We start from the raw sequence: 23,545 nt of genomic DNA on the forward strand, positions 1-23,545 counted from the left end.
GGAACCAGACACATTCCCAGATTTACAAGGTTTCGTGAACCTGAGAATGCGTCAGATTCTAGCACCTCCTGAGAAAAGGCATTAAAGTGGCGCTGCAAGAAATACTTTTATTTCGCCTCGTTTTTTGCTCTTTCTATTTTTTGTGCAGGAAGGTACACCTTCCTGCACAAAAACAATCATCGTTGGGTGCCTGCGTTGGTGCTAGGTAGCGAAATGTGCGCCAGCGCAGCGGAAAGCACAGGGATGTGTCATCTTGTAGTGACGCAGCTCGGCGCAGCAAGATGGCTTGCAGCGCCACGCTGCATAATTGTCTAGTAGATATGCCCCTTATTTTCACAAAAGTAAGGAACAGCTTTTTGGAAGTACTTAAAAAAGATATAGGCCACTATGGCCCTGAGTATGAGTGGGGAGGGTGAAATAAGTATTGTACCTGGTGTAATCGATACCCTGGGACTTCATTTGATGCAATAATTACTTCATTTGGATAAATACCTCAAATTACAAGTTTGAACCTCAGAATGGGATATAACTTGCAGATTTTGATGCTTCCTTCACCAAAATCTCAATGTCATGGTAGTTATCAAGCATTTTCCTTGTCATATATATCGTCAGGTTTAATGATCTGCTGAGAGTACCAGCGGGAACAAAGTGGAGACTTTACTGCACCTGATGGTTACTTTTACAAATATTATATAATTACTTCTTACTTATTTGTGTGAGGGTTGAAATAATCCAGCCTACTTATAACGATGGACCAATGAAGCAAATTATTTACCATACAAATGATTCAAGGAAGACGTTTTAGAACGTCATATAGGACTTAAACCTGTATTTTTAACCTTACCCTGATCAAAGATAACAAGCATTGGAAATGCAATAGGTCTCGCATTTGTTTGATTTTGAGCTTTTTGCGGTGTAAATGGCAATGTTTTGTACCCATTTGTTATGGATTGTATATATGTGGTGTGTAGTGGAATATTTTGAGCTGGATTATAGTTATTTGTGGAGCACTATGAAGTATCAGGAAGGATATTGAGGAGGTGAAGAGCAGCATGAGGCAGAAGGACAGCAAGTGAGGGGAAGAGAAGCGTGAAGCACAAGGAAGGAGAGTGAGGAGGAGAGCAGCGTGAGGCACAAGGACGGAGAGTGAGAAGAGCAGCATGAGGCACAAGGACGGAGAGTGAGAAGAGCAGCATGAGGCATAAGGACGGAGAGTGAGCAGAGCAGCGTGAGGCAAAAGAAAAGGAGAGTGAGGAGAAGAGAAGAGAAGCTTGAGGCTGAAGGAAGGAGAGTGAGGAGAAGAACAGCGTGAGCCACAAGGACGGAAAGTGAGGAGAAGAGCAGTGTGAGGCACAAGGATGGAGAGTAAGGAGGAGAACAGCGTGAGGCAGAAGGATGGAGAGTGAGGAGAAGAGCAGCGTGAGGCACAAGGAAGGAGAGTGAGGAGAAGAGCAGCGTGAGGCACAAGGATGGAGAGTAAGGAGGAGAACAGCATGAGGCAGAAGGATGGAGAGTGAGGAGAAGAGCAGCATGAGGCACAAGGAAGAAGAGTGAGGAGAAGAGCAGCTTGAGGCACAAGGATAGAGAGTGAGGAGGAGAGCAGCGTGAGGCACTAGGATAGAAAGTGAGGAGGAGAGCAGCGTGAGACACAAGGATGGAGTGTAAGGAGGAGAACAGCGTGAGGCAGAATGATGGAGAGTGAGGAGAAGAGCAGCATGAGGCACAAGGACGGAGAGTGAGGAGAAAAGCAATGTGAGGCAGAAGAAAGTTGAATGAGGAGGAGAAGAGCAGCGCGAGTCACAATGAAGGAAAGTGATGAGAAGAGCAGCATCAGGCAAAAGGAAAGGAGTGAGAAGAGCAGCATGAGGCATAAGGATGGAGAGTGAGTAGAAGATCAACATGAGGCAGAAGGAAGGAGGGTGAGGAGAAGAGGTGTGTCGTGAGCTCAGCCGGCATACTCCAGCATGCAATAGGGATGAACATGTAATTGTGACAGTAGATGGCACACATTTGTTTTTGAAAGTACATATACTTACAATTACAGCCAAAACAAGATCATGACTTAATTTGTGGTCATTTTTCAACTTCGGGGTCCCGAGGTCCAAATTCAGCAGATTAGTACCTAGACCGGATGTATAACATATTTTATATGTTACCCAACAAATCAACCAAAAAGAAGACTCGTTATAGGGAAAGCAAGCCGGTAGTCTGTCATGGGTAGCGTAACATATAGTAGTACATACATGAAAGCTGGCACTTTGCATTCGGAGGGGACCATGGGAATGAGTTAAAGTGTGACGTTTTTGCAGGCACCAGTGCTGTTTTCAACACATCGTATGCCAGGGCATCGCGTTATGCAGTCCTGTCAATATTTATGTTTCAAGAAACCTCCTTGTGATACCTATTTTATGTAGTGCCAACAAGCCACCCGAAGACCTTCGCAGCGCACAAGGCAACACAGTGCTGTAAAACCCGTCAGAAAGATCAGCGTATGTAAACAGCGGCAGTAAACTCACTGTGTGCTGAAAAGTAAACTGTCACCTTCAGTACTGCGCTACCATGATGCAAAGCAACAACACAACTGGAAACAATGTCACATATAAAGCCTTAGAATCGAAAATACGTCTTGAGTGACATGGAGTAACTGAAGTTACCCAAATGTTTTTAGCAACCCGGAAGGATGATTTTAATCAACCTAGTAAGGTTGAAAGCTCGAGGTATGTTAGGAATTAAAACCTCAAGTGCATTTTCACTGTGGGACTCTACGAGCACTTACGGGCATTTTATGACGCCGCTAAATTCGAACCATAGATTAAGAGACAGGAAATAAGAATCGCTCGTTACCCTTTAATCCTTGGATGCCCGGGGGGCTTCCGGTTGCATGGGTCACCCGATGTTAGACGCCGCCCTGTTAACCCTCACATTCTGCCGATTGGTATGTGGAGCAATCCCTGCAGACACCGCACAGCCATAACTGGGACCAGAGGCGCAACTAGAGCCAAATTTCGGGGGGGGCTGAGAAAAAATTTCGGGGGGGGGGGACTGAATCTTTTAAGCCAGAGGCAGAGTGGAGCTGCAGGGGCTCTTAGAAGGGGTGAAACAACAGCGAGGCCTCATTAACATGCAAATGGTCTTTTAAAGACCTGTGAAGTGCTCGGGTGCGGCTGTGTGTGTGCCGCGAGGCTGTCTCATCCCGGGCTGTCAGACGCGACGGGGGGGGGACTTGGGAGGGGGGGCTGAAGCCCTGTGAGTCCAATGGGTGTTGCGCGCCTGACTGGGACTCACTGTGGAATACTGGCGGGTCGGACTCCACGGGCGCTGCGTTCAGTCACCAAGGCAAATATGCTGGTATAATAAACAAGGAGCAAGGGGCGCGAACCAGGCGCCATGGCAAACAAGTTGGCTAGCTTCTGTACTTCGCTGCCACGGTGAAATACAACTCCCAGAATCCTTGCTCATCATGTAACAAGCAAGTCATTAGAGGGAGGACAGTTTGCAGTCACTCTCCATAATGCCTTTTCTTGTTTACAGCATGCATCGCCTGACACAAGGGGAGACGGAGGAGATGAAATCCAGTTTAGTTAAACTGCAGATAAACTGCTCGTTGTGAGAGAGTGATACTCGCATCTGACCATCAGACTTGGACTCAGTACAAGAGAAAACAAGCATTTGCAATGCAATAGGTCTCGCAGTTACACAAGTTAAAGCTATTGGCATTGTAAATGACAATGCCAATAGGCATTGTTATTTACAATGTCAATAGCTCAAACTCGCGTAAATGCGAGACCTAATGCATTGCAAATGTTTGTTTGTTTAATGCAGTTTACCAAGAGCTCAGGTGTGTTCACAAAAAAGCTTTTAAGAAGCTCTGACTCGAGATCAGAGAGAAACCAGAGCGCGCTGGATCGGGTGTCACGCGGGGATGAACGGAGAAACTGACAAATGTTATGGCCTCCAAACATTGCCTCTGAATTAATATGAGCGAATGTGAAAATAGTAATTGTCTAATGTTAGAAAAATGACCCACAAACAATTAAGATGAGTAAGCGTCACATGTGTAATCATAAGCATTAATTACGTATAGTGATTTCACCAATTATCAGAAATGTGTGAAACCGATGAGAACCACTGTATTCTTTTGTACAAAGAGAAACGCTTGTAAACATGATCCAATTTGGTATCAAAAGTTAAAACTACTTTCTGTGGAAGGAAATGGCATGTTATTTCAATAGCTGAACTGGTTTATCGTTCACTATTGGCCCTTTTCGATCCTCTGCCTCATCTCTCTGTCAGCATCGCCACATAACTGTAGGACTCCTTCCTTCTCCAAACAGCTACTAACTTAAAGGAGTTTAGCTGCCTCAAAACTGCTGCCTGACTTCTCACCAGTTCCTGTACAAATTACTCCATACAATAAAGAAGGCAGTGTGATCTGCTGATGTTCTGACAAAGGCAGGCCCTTCGCAAATGCTGATATTGTACCACCTTTGATGGAATACACAGTATATGTAGGTTTGGCTAAAACAAAGGGTTTGGCATCTCTACACTGAGCAGGCATTCAAGACAAGAACTGTTGGTACGGCGCGACCTTCTCTCTTCTTGGGTGCATTATTATTCTCCCCATAGAATTGTCCCTTTCATATCGTAAATATGTTTAACTGGTCACTTCTTCTTAAAGTCACAAATTCTTATTGAAATAGTCTGGCTATTCGCCACTGTACAGCTTCTAGCCACGTTATGTACAATGTATCTGTAGTATAGTATACACTAATTCCTTAGCCTTTTGGCTTTTTGTGCAGATATCATCCTACAGTTTTAACCTAATATTGTCCACAATGTAATTCCTTCACAGAGGTCTTTTGTAAAGGGAGAGGGTAGAACCTTCCAACCTAACCCCTGTCATTGTCAGGTGTGTAAACTGTGTCTCCCAAGCGTGTTTTCTGTGTGAAGTATTGTTTTTGTATAGGCAATGACCCTAACATCTCACTGCAACCGATTTTGCCGTTTTAGAGCTGTTAAGCTGCATTTCCCCATCTCGATTGCACTTGTATCATCTTCAGAAGCATTAACGACAGAGGCAAACCTGGTGAGATTTAACATTTACCACAGACTAAACCAAGATTTGCCTCATCAGCCAAAGTATCCCTCTTACAGAAATAAAACCACAATCGATGCGTTTAACTTTACTAAAACGTTAAAAAACAAAGGCACCACAGATTCTATATGTTCCTTCAAATTATGAAGTGCACATTTCCAAAAGAGACCTTTCACCCAGCTGCCTTCTTGTTGCATACCATAACATTAGTCTTGAGGTATTTAAACAGCCTGTGTACCTCAATGCACATACTTTTATTGATTTTACAACGCCAGTAGCTCTAACTTTTACAAATGAGAGACCAATTTGCATTGCAAATGCTTGTTTTCCTTTGTCGTACCCCCTTTATATGCACCGCACCTCCAGTCTCTGTGCTTCACCCTTTCCTTCACCCTAGGTGAATAGGGTTGCCACTTGGCCAGCTCTCTACCAGCACCACCAGTATTTTAACATACTGGACAGCAATACGCACAATTTTTAACCCTTACACGTATATACTTTAAACCGCAGGCATAAACAGAAATAACTTTTAAATGTGTTCTAGATATGCATTACGATACCAGACTAATGTTAAAGTAAAGAAAGGCAGAAAAGTCATGGTACAAATGAATACATACTATTTTTTTAAAGTCCTATTTAGAATAACATCTGGGCCTTTGCAAACTCTTAAAAAACAACAAATGGCTGATATTTCTCTTGTGGAAAGCTGCCAATCGTAAGATAAAATATGTTCATTGTGATGCAACGTGTTCTGTCTTTTATTGTGAGCCCTGCAGGATACCCTGCTTTTCATTCATGAATGGGCAGGGCTCACTTCACACCTAAGAGCACTTGAAATACCCATCTAATCGCTGTTTTCGTGCAAATGCACAGGGGCGTAGCTTGGTCAGTAAGATTAGAGGATGTGTCTCACAAAATTCCCAACAATCACTCTGGGCATATCACGGTAAAATACATTGTTTAGGAAGCAGAGCACGGGCATGGTTTTTTTCTTTTCCTTTGTATATGTAAAGCGCTCGGATACCAACGGGTCTAACTAGCGCTATAAAAAACTTTATAAATAAATAAATAAATAAAAAATAAATGAGGGGACTAAGGGGCAGTGGAAAGGGATAGCAGTGTGGATTGTTAGGATTATTTCAAAGACAATATGTTGTAAATAAACAGTCTTTACAACTTAAAAACAGAGGAGCGATTGAGAGAGTGTGTGTTTTTGTATTGTATCTGTGTGTGCATGTAAAAATCCTACGTGAAATCTGACGGACCCCTCAACATATCCGACAGAAAGCAACTGTACCCAACTATTTGCTAGAAAATACATTTATTAGGGACGTGTAACACCCCCTGAAGCAATGCCCCTGCAAATGCAGCGACTGGGCCTCACAGCACCGCACCAGCATCGTAACCGAGTCCTTTAAAAGGCACTGCTTAAAAGACATTGCTACGAGACCCCTTTTGCATGTTAAAAGGCACGGGCCGTGGACAGCTGCCCTCACAGCCCGGCGCCCGCCCAGAGAAACATCGCCGATAAACGCTATCGAGGTCTAGCTGGCCGCGATTAGTTGTTGTTTCGTTCCGTCTTTGATAACAGCCAAAAAAACATTGAATGTACAAATATAATAAGCGCAATTAATAAATCATGACAGTGGGCACTGTGGCAAAATTTACAGCCCTGTTTCCACTCACACTCAACATGGAGCCCGGCGCCCGCCCAGAGAAACATCGCCGATAAACGCTATCGAGGTCTAGCTGGCCGCGATTAGTTGTTGTTTCGTTCCGTCTTTGATAACAGCCCAAAAAACATTGAATGTACAAAAATAATAAGCGCAATTAATAAATCATGACAGTGGGCACTGTGGCAAAATTTACAGCCCTGTTTCCACTCACACTCAACATGGAAAAGCAGGGAGAGCAGCTGTGCTGTAAGGAGAGCCTTCCCATGCGTCCGTGAAAATGAGAAGAAGAAACAAGAAGGGCTGGGCGAGAAGGGAGTGGGGAATGCCAGCAACAGAGGAGCCCGCGAAAGTGAAAGTGATCGTGATTACGATCCCTACGGAGGAAAGACACATGGCGCTGTGCGCGTGCACGTTCACGTGCACTGTAGCTTTAGGCCACGGCAGCACTTTGAAAAGCCCAGATATAAAATGTCTCTTAGAGCCTTTGGCTCACGAGACCTAAAAAACAAGAAGGGCTGGGCGAGAAGGGAGGGGGGAATGCCAGCAACAGAGGAGCCCGCGAAAGTGAAAGTGATCGTGATTACGATCGCTACGGAGGAAAGACACATGGCGCTGCGCGCGTGCACGTTCACGTGCACTGTAGCTTTAGGCCACGGCAGCACTTTGAAAAGCCCAGATATAAAATGTCTCTTCGAGCCTTTGGCTCGCGAGACCTAAAAAGTGGATGATTATCTGTAGAAATGGCCTCCAACAGCAGGCAGGGAAGAACAGACAAATAAAGGTTTTGGTTACATTAAGCTGTAGTCAGTTTCCCTTGATGGGACATCCTACCCAAAAAGAAGCACAGCACCTCAGTGCGAAAGATTATAACTGCCTGTGTGCTGTAAGGTCCTTGCGTTGTGTGCTGTGGTCAATACCAAAAGTATCACAGAGATCTACAAGGATCAATAATGCTCTACTGCCTTTGCTAGTTATAACTACAGCTGGCAGCTCTCTACCCCTCTGATGTGTTGCTGAACCCCTCTCCAAAAAACAAAAAAATGTGATGGTTGGAATGCTCGAACTAATCCCAGTCATTGGTAATAACAACAAAAACGAGATCTTTGAAACGTTTGATTAATTGCAGCCATTGCTAATTACTCAGGGCTGCATTCTCACCCATTATAGTCTTAGCCAACTACACAGCCCCAGGAAGCAACCAACAATAGAGCAGAAGGAGGAAGATGGACACAAGTGTCGACAACAGGTCCAAACTCACTTTCAGAACTATAAGGGACTTGTCAGAGGAGGGTTAAATTGACTCTCTGTACAAGATTTAATGTCTACTCTGTGAGACTGTTCCCCCTTTGCGCCAACATCCACTTTAAGCCAGTAACTACTGACAGGATAGCTCAAGAAAGCTCAAAGATAAACTCCAGCATTGATTGAGGGCTGTCCAAGGTGCTCCTCTTCTTATGTTGAATATACATTGTTCACAGTTCTACTGTGAGGGTCTACTCCTCTTCTCTTTCCAGAAGAGGCAAATAGTATTACGTGCAGTATTGACCTCAGCACTCAGTGCAAAATTAAGACGATCAAATGAGTTGCACCACATTGCTGCAACAGTGGAGATATAAACTGATTTTTTTTAGTTACATTTTGTCATTTCAACCTGCCAATAATTTACCATCTCCACTCGGGAGAACTTCTAGGCATCTATGGAGATGTTGTAGCTGGAATACCAAAAAGTGAATCACTAACAGAATATTGGAACTGAAAATATTGTGTCAAACATATCAAGGACCAAATTATAGAGAAGGTAAGTGCAAATAGGTAAGTATAGATTTACTATTTTTGATTCCATATCTATGTACCTTAAAGATATATTTATTGCCAACATACATTTATGTGGAGTTATATGTAAAGTAAAACTTCGCTTACCTATAGAAACTTACCATCATAATATTTTTGTCCTCGATATTCTTGACACAATATTTTGTCCCACGATATTTTTGTTTCCTATATTCTGTCTAAATACCCAAAGTAGTACCCCATGTTGGAAATCTCTGCTCACCACACTTGTCAACTTCAGTCTCTTCAGTTTGACCCAGGGACCAGCACCAGTCCAGATCAAGGAAGAAAATATACTTTCCAGTTCAACAAAATATGCACTATTGGTACAGGAAGAAGCTCATTAGGAAAGATGTAAATACATATGGAGGACCGCCATCTTAATTAGAGTAACTCTGTCCCTGATAGACAGCGGGAGTTCATCTAGAAATACAGGGACTTCTGGATGTCCTCATGTATGTCGGAGATTGTTTTTAAGATGAATACTAACTAATCAGTGATGTAGAATCCTATTCCTGTATGAGACAACTTTGATTAAAAGGGATGGGGTGAAACTGTGTGTATCCAGTGACAGAGTGTGGAGGGGACTTCAATCCCAGCAGGGTCTGTACAAGGGGTGGAGGAGCACGTGCTGGTGCTTTGAAGTGCATTGAAGGAGCCCCTTGTGCGGGCCAAGGGTGAGCCCGTCCATGCCTGTCAGAGCCTGAAGGAAGCTGGGCCAGGCCACCCCTTTTGGCTGTATATTCGAAGGGCATTTGAAGGTACTCTTTGTTAATCTTTTCCCCCACTATATTGAAAAGGAAAACCATCAGAGTTGCCCACTACTGCAGCGAAAACATTATCTATGAGTTTGGGTTCAGTGGCTGCCCCCACTACTAGAGAAATTTCCTCAGCCCCATCCACAGTCTCAATTTCATCTCCTGCTCCAACAACTGCTGATGCACCACAGTCGCTAGTGGAGGGTACCACTGATTGCCCCCATCCTTTGACGATCCAAATAGCAAAATTTGGTTTTCGAGGAGTATGAAGAGAGAAACCCATCCCTCTCCAACACCAGACCGCACTGCCAATACTATTGTAACCCCGACAGAACACCCCTCAACAACTATTTCATTGCCAACCTGCTAGGGGTGCCTCTTGGAGGACTGTTGTTTTAAATTCAAAGCATTGCTGCATGCAGAAATCGTGATAACAACCACCCTCCTGCTACTTGTCCTTATGTGGTGATTTTTACAGGAGTGCCTCTGCCTCGCCTGGGCTACAGTGGGACAGGCAATGAGTTATTTAACAAGGTATTGAACTGGCTTATATGTAATGGAGGTTTTTCCTTTTCCTCCACTGGAGATATTTTATTGACATGTAGGATCAGATGGACAGGGGTCGCCTCAAAGACGAATACGGCGACTGCATGATTGTAAATTTCAGACTCCCTCACCTGGCACAAAGAATGCTGCTCAAGTGTCCTCCAAGAGGGCTCCAAATATTCTATCACCCTTAGGTTCTTTTTACTAACCCAATCGGATATTCCAGATGGCTAACCATAACATAAATCTGACCTTTGTACTGATGCAATTGGTTCACAAGGCACTCCTGATCCTTCTGCATTGCTCACTGTTAGGCCGATGTCTGAGATGGCCCCGCAAATGATTCTGGTATGCTGTGGGGGGTGAGAGTCTTGTACCCGCTGATAACCACTATGAAGACCTGACCAATTGTTCCTATACTCTCTGACCCCCTGCTATACATAAGGAACTTCCCTCCACTGATAGCTGCATTTCTAATGCTTTGAAGTACAATGGCAGCAGACCTTGGATCTTAACAAATTCCTGTCTATTCTCCCTACTGAGCAGGACTTAAGTCAAAGCTCAATAATTCCGCTTGGATGCCAATAATATAGAAATACGATCTGATCGTCCTGCTAGAAACCTGGGGTACAGCTTTTCTTTCTCATGACGGTTATGCGTGTTAATCAAGTCCCACTGTCCCTTTCTCAATGAGGTGGAGCAAATTGTGGCCTCTCAATTTGGATCCTCCTGGATCTGATCATTGATATACTGACATTGGGTACTAAGGGCCAGATTCACAAAGGGCCTCCACACTCATGGCGGTGCCCCACATTCGTGGCGGGGGGCACATTTGTGGTAGCGGCCCTGCACCTGTGGCAGGACCTCCGCAGTGATAAACAGAGGTCCGGCCATGAGTGCGGGCACCCCACCATAACTCCAGTGACTACGCCAGGAACGTATAGGGTCTTTTTGGAATCGGGTCCAAACTGTTCTGCTTTCCAGGCCTTGCTTATCAAGGTCAACCAGAGCTCCTTCTACTTCTATTTGATACATTTTTATAATAATTATTTTTTAAATACTGTATGTATTCATTTTACCAAGCTGTTTACTTTTCTAAGCCATCTCAAACCCATGGGTGCTGTAATACTGACTCAACAGATCTGCATTGTGTGTGGCGATTTTCATGCTGAACACTGAGGAGGTGGCAGAGAGTTTAGAAGGCTACGTAGGGAATCCAGACCATAGAGGAAAGGAGCTTAGCACACACATAGCTACAGCTGACCACGTCAACATCATCCAGTTGCTCAAAGTTGGAGAACCTGTTGTGCCTTCTTTTAGAGGGTTTCACTGTGCCTTGACCATTGATTATATATTCTCTACATGCAACTTTTCTTTTTGTTTCTCACAGGGTACCATTTTAGAAACTGACTGAAGGGACTCCAATGTTCTGATTGCTGTAGGGTATTTCCAATTTAATAAAGTAAAAGGCCAGACGGCACATCGCTGCCCATATAACCCTCCAGTAATGGCTTCAGGCTCAATTGGCACCTGAAGGGCACAGGAGCAGGTCTTGGCTCCCTTTCAGTAGGCCATCTAATGATATTTTTGAATTGCTTAGCTGAAGGTAGCGGAGATATCATGTTAGCCGATTTTGAAGAATTATGTGTATGTATCAAGAGTTGCTTGATTAAATCGGTTAGGGATGTCCAAGAGTGAGCAAGATGGTGTGACTGTCACTGCTCCATAGTATATCACAAGCCCAGGGAGGCTTGGACCGCAAAACCTAGAGATCCATTGGTGGGAAGCATAGCAAGTAGGAGGTATAAATGTACCTTAACTTATAGGAGGGAGGAATTGTACAAAAGGGATTGGGAAATGCTAGAGCATGTTGAGAGAATAAACAACAGTAAAATGTTCTGGGGTACAGTAGAAAGATTCAGGTTAAGGAAAGCTCCAACATACTCCCTGTGCTGTAACATACCCCGATCTGAGGGGTGAGACACTATCAGATTATTTATCACCAAATGGTAGAGGAGAATCAAGAAAAGCTTCTCGAGAGCATATTGAAACCTGCCTTGAATCTATCTGTTACCTTAATAGAAGTAGAGAAGGCTTTCAAGTCCTATGGCCCTCATTAAATGTAACATCAATTTTTGGGGCCCTTGGTTACGAACCCTAAGTGGGATTGGTAAACCCAGACGTGGGTCCCTTGCTCACCGTGCCACTGGATTCAAGCTAGCCTGGCAGATGCGGGGTAATACCCCAAAACCGGTCACAGGATGCTTGTTTCTGGTCCAGGGAGGACTTGGCTTGGCAGTTGCTTTACTGTTCCCATAAGGAACAGGGTCAAGGCTGGTTTACATATGGCTGAGTCTAAACTTGGGTGGCATGGTGAGCAACAGAAAGATGGATTTAACCCACAGCTCTTTACTGAGGGTGAATGCACGATTTATTCAGCATTCTGTCCATCATTTGTTTGCGTAGCACTTTTTGCCCTAAGTGGGATGTGTATGCCCAAACATGGGTCCCTTGCTCACTGTGCCACTGAATTCAAGCTAGCCTTGCTGATGAGGGGTAATACCCTGAAACAGATCCCAGGATGCTTGTTTCCAGTCCAGGGAGAACCTGGTGTGGCAGTTTGGGCTGGACTGTTCCCATGAGGAACAGGGTCAAAACTATTTTGCATGTGGCTGGGTCTAAACTGAGGTGGCATGGTGAGCAAAAGAATGATGGATTTAACCCAGATCTCTTGACTGGGGGTTAATGTACGTTTTAATAAGCATTCTGTCAATCATTTGTTTGTGTAGCGTTTTTGCCCTAAGTGGGATTGGTAAGGCCAGACGTGGGTCCCTTGCTCACTGTGCCACTGGATTCAAGCTAGCCTGGCTAATGCGGGGTAATACCCCAAAGCCAGTCACAGGATGCTCGTTTCGGGTCCAGGGAGGACGTGGCTTGGCAGATGCTGGACTGTTCCCATGAGGAACAGGGTCAAAGCTGATTTGCATATGGCTGGGTGTAAACTGGGGTGACATGGTGAGCAACAGAACAATTGATTTAACCCAGATCTCTTGACTGAGGGTGAATGTACCATTTATTCAGCATTCCGTCCATCATTTGTTTGCATCGAACATATGTAATAACAGTCACCATATGTCCCCAAATGCTATCAGTCCATATCTTTAATCATAGTTCAGTCCAGATCCTGGGCAGGGTCCTTTTACCGCCTAAGGTTTAGGAGAATCAACACAACATTTTGAGCTCTTGTCCATATGGAATCTGCCCAGTGTTGTGTATAGTTGAACAGAGCCTGAATCTGCACCTGATCATTGGCAAGTATACCATCACCAGGCTCTGTCTACTGTACCTAGGCTTTATGGATCTTTCACCAGCTTTGGAATGTGCTAATCGCGCAAAGCTTGGGTTGCTGTCGCTTGATTTGGGTGTAGAGGAAGAGTTGGAGAATTTCCTTTAATGTTTGCATGCAAATTTAGTTGCTAATGCCTGCTTTGGCCCATTGGGGGAACTGGCATAGCCCATTTCATTGCCTACAGATGTGAGCCAAGCATGTTTTATTGCCCCACTTTTATTTATTATCTGTTTTAACAGTTTGAGTTTCCTCCTTGGTGAGTACAGCAAGTGACGACCCGAAGATAGGGTGTTCTCAATTTCTCACAATGCTTTATGCTGATGAAGTAGTACTCATGCCACCACTAAGAGCACTATGCAGACTCGTGGAGACCTTTGTGACTTTCATAAGTAAACTCGATTTAGCAACGAACTTTGGAAAGTCCCTCAATATGGTGTGTGTGCCAGGAAACAATAATGGCCCTAAACTATCGATTGGCAATCACTCCCACAGCCTGCAATAGGGTCAACTCTCTCCCTTTTCCTGATCATCTATAAATCTCAGTGTGTCTCAGCAGCTCGGTATGGAGCAGGTGCATGGGGATATTCAAATGTCCTTCCTCTACACGCGGAGGAAGATTTTATCTGTAGATGGCCCCTGTGTCTTCCACCTACCACTATGTCTTCCACTCAGGGTTACATTTAGATTATTTCTCAGAACAAGTGAAGCGGGCCTCTTTATTGTTGTGGGTAATGATATGGACTGATAAGGAGCAAAGTTTGAACAGGGACATAATACTGGATTGTCTCACTCTCGAGATGGTCTTAAAGAATCCCTGGCTAAGCTACATCAAAACACGTTTAAGGAATTAGGCTTGTCTCACATGTTTGGCTCACCCACTTAATTACCCAAGACAGGTGGATACGTTCTGTTTTTCTATAATTTAGTCACACCCAGAGAGTATACACAGAATAAATCAAATGTTCCACCAGGGAATGTACGTCATCTGATTATATTTTATCTGAACTCAGGAGTGTTTTATCTAACCCTAGATCTGATAGGCTGGGAAAGGTCACTCCTGTTTCGTTTTAGAGCAGGTACGGTGTGGTATCATCTGTGTTTTTGGGAGGGTCAGAGGGCCTTAGGCAGTATTACCATGACTTGTCCATGTCATGGGTATTCCGAACAAACGTTGTAGCACTTTATGCTTTTTGCTGTTATCTTGTTCTTAAAACCTATTTTAAAGCATTATGGGGCATATTTACAAGGCGGCGATAACAAATTATCGCCGCTTTTGCTGCCGTTTTCGGCTGTAAAGCGGCGATAATTTTATCGCCTAATTAGCAAGGTCACGCTAATGCGTGAAACCTTGCTTTAGCGCCGGGATTCTTAACGCCCAGCTTTGCATCTCTAATGAGATGCAAAGTGGGCGTTCCTGACCTGACATGACAGGAGAAATGTCGCTAATGTATGAACCTAGTTTGTATTCACAAACAGGCCGATTCGCAGAATCAGTCCGTTTGCGAACTCAAAAAAGACTTTTCCTATATATCAAACCCTATTTTGCAATTTTGTAACCTGTTACATGGGTTTGTGATTTGATGTTTGGAAGGGCGTGTTTAGGGCATCCCTTCAAAATACCGAATCACAGCGGTATGTATGAATTTTTTGTGACCCTGAATGCACTTTACCACCAACTTCAAGTTGGTGGAAACCCATTCACAAGTGAACCCCTTCCCCTTCCCCTTTGGGAATGGTGGACAAAACATTTTTTAAGACCAGACAGTGGTCCCAGGCACCGCTGCCTGCTCTTAAAGAATGAAAAGAAAACTTTTCATTTTTTTCTTTTAAACACAACCCATTTTCCTCTAAGGAAAATGGGCTGCATTTAAAAAAAAAAAAAGATCACTTTATTGAAAAGCAATCACAAACATGGTTGTATGGTTGTCTGCTGACCCTAGCAGGCCACCATCCCTGTGAATTTAGTGATTACTAGGGGGTCGCAAATTGCGACCTACCTCATCATTAATAATGAGGTAGGTCGATTTGCAACCCCCTAGGAATCGCTATATGAAACTCTTGGAGTTTCACATATCAGGAATGGCAATTAACTAATTGCGATTTTCACAAAATCTCAATTAGGTAATTGCTAAACTGCAATGACCAATTACCCCCAGACCATTGAATAATACAAGACTCTCTCATTAACTATCATTTATGTGTAGCAGTAGCCAAGTGCCAGATGTACATAGGTTTGGCTTTGCGTTTAGCAAATAACAAATTTTTGCGATTTGCTATTTTGGAATCTCAAACACCCATGTACTAATGTGTTTTTGACACAATTTGCGATTTACCAGTGGGTCGCAAATAGACCTACCTAATTAATATTCATGAGGTAGGTCTCGGTTTGCGGCCCATTGGAAATCACTAAATTCACAGGCTTGGTGGCCTGCTGGGGTCAGCAGACCACCATGTCTGTGATTGCTTTTCAATAAAGCAATTCATTTTTTTTTAATGCAACCCATTTTCCTTAAAGGAAAAATATGATTGGAAGAGTAATTAGCATAAACAATGAGCAATTAGATAATTTAGGAAATGAAAGCGATGTAATAACCCTAAAATTACGGTCAATTTAATAGGAATGGGTTTTATTTTCAGGTCAAAGCAGAAGTACGCCCTTTGCTCAATTCTTTATATGGGCATGTGTTTGTGTGTATATAAAGCATTTGCCCGTAATACATATAACAAATAGTAAATTGTTATAGTTACGTGTTGGTATGAGACATGAGCTAACATTAAAAAAGCCTAAAAAAATTAAATACACCAGTTATAGTTTAGTCAAAAAACTATAACTTGTGCCCCACTCATGCACAAGCTGAAGGTATCTATCCCTACGCAAATGCTCAACACACATTCTTGTCATTTTTTAGAAAACAATTTTAACATGCCATAAGCGGTGTAATATGTGAGGTCATAAGCAGTGCATGATATGAGCACAAGTTAGAGTATGACTGGTAAATGTTAGTGTTTTGTGTTTTTTTAACATTAGCTGTGGTCTCATTCTAACACCTAACTATAACAGTTACTGTAATCTATAGTTTTTTTCTGTGAATTTCTGGGGTTTTTGATAATATTCAAAATTAGACCAACAGCCAACCTCTGCCAGCCATCTGTGCCCAAACTGCACTGTCTTCTCCCTTTTAAAAAATGTTCAAGATACCACAGCACTCCCACAATACCTGTTTTAGAAGCTTCCATTCCATGGTACTGCTGTACCGTGCAAGCTTCCTTGGTGAAACTTGCAAGGGACGATGGTGTGAAAGCTCAAACGTCCGGTCCAGAGAGAGTACCATGGTGCTGCTGGCCAATCGGATAGCGTTGTGTGGTTGGCCAATCAGATAGCGAGGTTCAGCTGTACTGTCTTGGGTTCTAGTACACCATATTGGGCACTGGAGAGGAGGGTTCCTCAGCAAATGGGATTCAAGTATTTTTAAAATTCTTGGTGCAGTAGGAGTCCTACTGAAGTCCGGCTGCACATCGCAGCCTAGATAGCTCTACTTTTTCTGAGAGATTAATGCACCCATGACCACCGTAAGCACCATTTTTAACACAACTTTCTCCAAAACAACTAACCTGATTTATACCAAATAACAAAAAGCATGCTTTCTGAGTAAAGTTCTATTTTTCTGCCAAATTTGGTGTGATTCCATTCCAATCAAATGGAATCAATGTTTAGGGAACCCCTTTTTCTCAACGCCAGCATTACCAAAGTTATTAAAGAAACAAAAAATTCCTTTCCCCTGGAAGGTCAGATCTAGTTATACCTACATTGGTGCAAGCACTGCCAGCATATAGCTAACCTCTTTATATACTTCACCCAGTGGTAATAGCAGTTATTAGTTATAGTTACGACCAACTTTTACCACAGACAAAGCGTTTTTTGTTTTGCTAATAACTTCTGTGCCATTTGACGAATCTTCACAAAATGGTCCCCAAAAAAGCACTATACTTTGACTAGTTCTGCATGGAAAGATGATCCGTGGAGCAGGAGCCGAGAGAAAGGAGTGTCCACATGCAATGTCAATGGTTATTTGTTACACTTTTGGACACAGATACTGCCCGAACACCTGAACAAAATTACACCAAATTTGTCAGAAAGCTAGATCTTGGTCCAGAAAGAGCTAATTTTGTGATTTGGTGTAAATCTGTTCAGTCATTTGGGAGTTATTAAAGACGGAAATGGATAGCTCTTTAGGGGACGTAAAACCTTTGCGGTGGATTCGCGGATGAAGAAAAAAGCAAGGCCCTCATTGTCTGGCCACAACCTGAATCTTTGTTGCTCACCCTGGGGGGGGGGGAATAAAGTGTCAACACAGATAAGAGGTTAGGATAAAGGTATACTGACCCTATAACACACATGGAGAGGTCCTTGAGGAAATTACTCCAAACCTTTTGATATATAATGTACCGGTGGTCACCAGCAGGTCGTTATAGTTGGGACCTACTTTCCATAGGAATAGAAATAGCATTTTGTTTTGCTAGTAACTTTTGCGCCATTTGAAGAAGCTTCATGAAATATTCAAAACTAGTTTGCCACTCACTTCAGCTGCTGTCTAGAAAGTTTCAGGGTAATCTGTAACCCTGGGCGGCCAACTACGCTACGCTTGCGTAGTTTGTGCTACTTCGCGCTACGCGGATTGCACGTAGCACAGTGCAAAAACGCGTAGCGTAGTTGGCATTTTTTGCTGGCTCGCAGTCCTCAGCGTCAAGTTGGCCACCGCGAGCGAGCAAAAAGACATCCCGGCGAGACTTTTTCCTCGTTCGCGATCAGCAACATCAAGTTGGCGATCGTGAGCGTGGTAAATAAACATCCCGGCGAGATTCAAAACACGGGGAGGTCAGGTTTCTCATTGCGAGTGGTCTTGTATGCTCGCAACCACTCGCGATGAGAAACTACCAGTCCACGTTCAGAAGGTTGCCACTCGAGTAAAAATCTACTAGAGCAGCAGAAAACAACAGCTCGCACCGTGCGAGATGCCGTTTTCAATGATTGCACAGTGCGGACAAGCATCCGGCACTGTGCAATCATCCCGAACAGCGCACTACGCAGTTCGCGTAGTGCTACGTGTATCTCACGTAGTGCGAAGTGCACTTCGCGTAGCTACACGTAGCGCTCCTTCGCAAACTACGCCCAGGGTTAGAGATCTGTCAAGTGGGGGGTGATAAAAAGGTAGGTCCCAAAATGCTTTTACCCAATACAATTTCCAATAGAGATTTTAGACACAACTACAGCACGAACCGATGAACAGAATTACACCAAATTTGGCAGAAAGCTAGATCTTGGTCCAGAAAGAGTGCTTTTTAGGTCTCGCAAAGGCAGCGCTTGCATTGTCTCTTCTAGACATGCTGTATTTGGGTTGGACTTGAAGCTCCGCCCATCTTTTCAATTGGCTCTCATTACTGACCTTAGTAAATGGTGGCTTTTGTTTTTTTAAATACTTTATTTAAGCATATTCAACTACAAAACAAAGTAGGAAGGAAACGAAGGGGATTAGGAGGACAGTTCCAAGAACTTTACAAGTGTTACATATAAATACGACTTGACATAGTTGCAGTAAGTGACATTCTTATACATCTGCATGGGTGGGGAAGACATTCAGTGCCTGCCCTGGGGGTAACAAATATGCGCTCTTGGAGTAAAAAGAGAACAGGGAGTCTGCGTAGTGTTATAGTTCAGAGACTTGACTGGTATGGCATGGGGAGGACGCTGTACTGGGCGGGTGAGGAGATGGTGAGGAGGATTTTGGGTCTAAAGAGAGCAAATACTCCCAAAGGGGTTGTGAAATGTTCTTTAGGTAATGCAGAGGGAGGTTGCAGTGGGGAGTAAACCTCACTCGTTAAGTCGCAATAGGTCATCCTATGGGGCCAACCCTGTGTGGTGGGGTGTATTCTATTACCCCAGTGGAGAATGATCTTTCTCTTCGCCAGAAGCAGGGTGTTGGCAGTGAATCTACGATGGCTCACCGTGATGGATGAAACATGGCTAATAAAGGGGAGGGAGGTAAGGGTAGGGTAGGCTGTACGTAAATCGGTTAACACCGATTGTGCCCAACAGTACCCTACCGACTGAAAATCAGCTGACCCGGTTTAAACCGAGCGCTACTGGTTGTTCAGAATTTGTTGCACTGCTTAGCCACTTGAGGGAGCCAAAGCAGTTCAAACATACTGAAACTGCACTGAAAACTGCAATTTAGAAACTAGACGCATTGTGAGTCACCCCCATTAAAATTAGGGGAGACACATTGGTTTGGCAAGGTTGGTGGGCGGGTTAGATCCTCTTTAAATTGCTGTATGGACTATGGCCCCACACCCCTTGCCACACTGCAGAAGACGACGACCTCCAGTGCACCAAGACACAACAGGCAAGTTCTGCAAGGGAGCTGAATTCTTACACTTTTCACCACTCTCCCTCTGTGCGCAGATCTGTGGAGCACCGCACAGACACCCAGATAGTGAGCCAGTTCATTCAACTCGACTTTAAGGCGGGCCTAGCATGGTCAAACGCTGATTAGTTTGTGTAGTTTTATATAGCGTGATCTCGGCCCAAAGGCATTGGAGTGATTGACATGTGTGCCAATTACATAACATAAAATCAAATGTACTTTTTATATAAGGCCTTGGGAGGCAAGCAGTGAAATGCGTACTCCAGGAGTGAGCAGAAAGTACGGAACCGGAATACAGAAGAGATAGTAATCAGACGCACAAAAGGTACATCTAGCGAGGACCACACCTTTTAAAAAAGAAGGAATATGGAATACATTTATCTACGTTAGGGGATGCTCGGGGATTGAAGTAAGATGCAAAGAAAAAATGAAAGCCTTAGCACCTCTGGCGGAGCCGTGACCCTAGATCTTAAACGTGTTTATAGCCATTATGAAGAAAGGACTTATAATAGAATGAACAATGGGGCTCACAGGCAAGGTTTTCCATTGGGGGTGTTGGTTATTAGTCTTATTCAATGAAACCTGGATGCCAGATGTATCTCGCTTATAACCTGTCTGCCTTTGTCCTAATCTGCTCTAGGTAGGGGGCTCTGTCAAAACTAACAGGGTGGGTTCAATGATGCTGCAGCCCCTGCACACAACTTAACCACACCACGGAGACGTTTACCTGCGATCCCATATTAAAGACTGATTGTTACTTGTTACTGAACGCAAGAGGAAACAGATTTCTCTATTTTCCTTCCTAGGAAAGGTGACATCACAGCGAGGCCTTAGGAAAGGCACACCCCCTCCTCCAAAAAAGACACTGGGGCCAAGGTGACAATGCCTGCCCCCCAGCGAGGCTCATACATATATCTTCCTCCTCACCCACTATGGCCTGAATGTGGTGGCCTGCCAGGGAGGCGTCAGGGAGAAAACACTGCTGATGGGCCAGTCCGACACTTGGGGGCCGAGGTGTGAATGGCCCAAGGGCTAGAGCAACACCTGACCCCCACAACCTGGTTCAGGTGAGGGGAGGGTGTGACTGAGGTGAATATGGTTCAAAGCACACCTCATCGGCCCCCTACCCCCAGCCCCCAGGGACGCAGCTGTACTCTGCCTGCGCCGCCCCCCCCACCTCCTTAGTTTGACAGCACTGTGCACAGTAAAAAAAGGTGATTCCTTTAGATAGCAGGTAGATTAGCAATGGATTTAAGTGTTTTAAGAGATCCTTTCTTCATTCTGCAAGTTTGTTTTCCATCCTTTGTGCAGTTGGAGTCTCATTTTTGTCTTCAACTTCACTTACAAATCCATACCACTTCACTAATTTCTATTTAAGTCCCTGGGTAAATTGATCAAACAGTTCAGTCTGGGCTGGGGTGCATGGATTGCCTGTGTGCGGGAGCTCAGGCTGGTGCTTTGAGAGCAGTTTGCATGCCACGTTCTGGAGGGACCCCTCTGTATCTTGGAAGAAGAGCTACTGTCTGAATCTTCACCCGGAGCAATCCCCACTCTCTTGGTGAGAATTCCTCCCCACTTGTTATCCACGCAGCTGCCCATGTGTGCATTTTTCATTCATATTGCTAATGACAATGTATCCAGTTTTGTGATTTTTATGATAAATTAGAACCAGCCCTCGTTCTAATGAAAAATGTGCACATTTATAACTTTAAACTGTGCAGTGCTTGCTGCACCGGAGTCACGTCGGCCTGGGGGCTGACACTGCAAAAGACCTCGTTGGTAATTGAATGTGACCATTGAGGCCAGGGATCATTTCCTGGAAGCCTATGGGGGGATACGTTACTGCGGATGGAGGGGAATATTAAAATGTGCTTCAAAACCGGTGGGAAAGACCAGGGCCGGACTGGCCGTAGAGGGCACCGGGCAATCCGCACGGGTGGGGGCTGTTTTTGTTACAGGGCCACTTTTGCAGCATAGCTCACATGCAACCGAGTACTTTAAGATGAATAACAGACTGTTGTTTGTTATCTGATCTGGGGAGTCAGATGGGATTGAATTTTTTTTATTACAGCAGATCAAACCTCTTAAAATTTCACCGGTATTGTCATTTCACATCTAACTAACCCTGCATGCTTGTAGACCCCTGCAAAACTGAAGAATGCAATTTATTTCGAAGTACTAATATGAAGCAAGCACGCCACCTAGTGTCGACCAACTTCAAGTTTATTATGATCGTAAGAACTCCATCTGTCTTTTTACTGCCTATACTGTTCTGCGTTATTTATTAGGCATGGCCTCGAGACCGTTTTAGCTGTGTCGTCATTCTACTGTAATAAAAAAAATCATGCATACAAAAATAAATCTTTACTCTGGGCCAGTCCTCTTTACCATTTGGTGTGTTCGACTGTCATTCACATTTTGCTTTTGACCATAGAGGCGCGGGCAATTAATGTATAAACCCATTCCAGCCTCTCCTGTAACATGAGCGATGGCAATTTCGTAATCACCTTTACATCTGGCTCAAAACAAGAACACGTTATTCCTAGGGTTGGTGAGACAGCAGTGTACTTTGCCATTGTTTTTTGTGCTGCATTCTTTCATAGGGTTGTACGACGGTACAACGCAGGGAAATACATCACATGCCTTTATAATGTCAACTCCTATGGACACGCTTCCGTGTAGAATAAAAGTTCATCAAATGTAGGTAAGTAGAGGGAGGCAAGTAATGTCTCTTAACGTCTTTTCTTTGTCTTTATTCAAGAAAACAACACAAAGTCCAGCCAACACCTGTTTTGTCGTTAGGGAATTATCCCTCGACTTCTTCAGGGCTGTAACATTTCATATAAGGAATTCAACACCTAACTGCCTGTTATAATTCCAACCCGGCTGGTCATTAATCATTCCAGTATCACAAATCCAAATAATTCTGTGCCGTAAATCTAGAGGAGTAACAACTTTAAAGTAATAACATCCGACGTGTATTCTTTAACAACCACACACACAACCACACACACAACCATGCACACACACAACCACACACACAACCACACAACCACACACACATACACAACCACACACACATACACAACCACACACACACTCAACCACACACACACAACCACACACACAACATACACACACACTCACAACAACACATACACACCAACACACACACACACAACATATACACACACTCACACACAACACATACACACACAACCACACACTCACAACCACACACACACAAACCACCCACACACAACCAACCACAACCACACACACACACAGCCACACACACACACAACCACACACACAACTACACACACACAGCCACACACACATAAACACACACAACCACACCCACACAACCACACACACACTCAACCACACACACACACTCAACTCTCACATACACACAACACATACAAACACAACCACACACAAAACCACACACAATCCCACACACAACCCCACACACAACCCCACACACAACCCCACACACAACCACACACAACCACACACAAGCACACACACAACCACACACACAACCACACACACACAACCACAACCACACACACAAACACACCCACAACCACACCCACAACCACACACACAACCACACACACAACCACACACACAACCACACACAACCACACACACACATCCACACACACAACCACACACACAACCACAACCACACACACAAAGGGAGGAGACAACTGCAGCAGGACCTTCGGCTCGATCAGGACAGCAGAACCACCGGAAAAGGAACCCCTTACAACCTGGGAAGCAAAAAGTTGTCACTGGAGACATCGTGATCCTATGAACAATAGTGTCATCAATGATCTAATCCAAACTGTAAACTGTGA

At 44.1% G+C, this 23,545-nt stretch overlaps 1 long non-coding RNA gene across 1 annotated transcript in view; it reads right to left on the bottom strand.

Annotated features, from left to right (window-relative positions):
- Window positions 1-23,545, bottom strand: part of LOC146833860 (uncharacterized) — a 36,430-nt gene that overhangs the window by 12,101 nt on the left and 784 nt on the right. The gene's annotated exons all lie outside the window — the stretch shown is intronic.

Source organism: Triturus cristatus, chromosome 4_2 (genome assembly GCF_964204655.1).
Source record: "Triturus cristatus chromosome 4_2, aTriCri1.1, whole genome shotgun sequence".
Taxonomy (NCBI): Eukaryota; Metazoa; Chordata; class Amphibia; order Caudata; family Salamandridae; genus Triturus; species Triturus cristatus.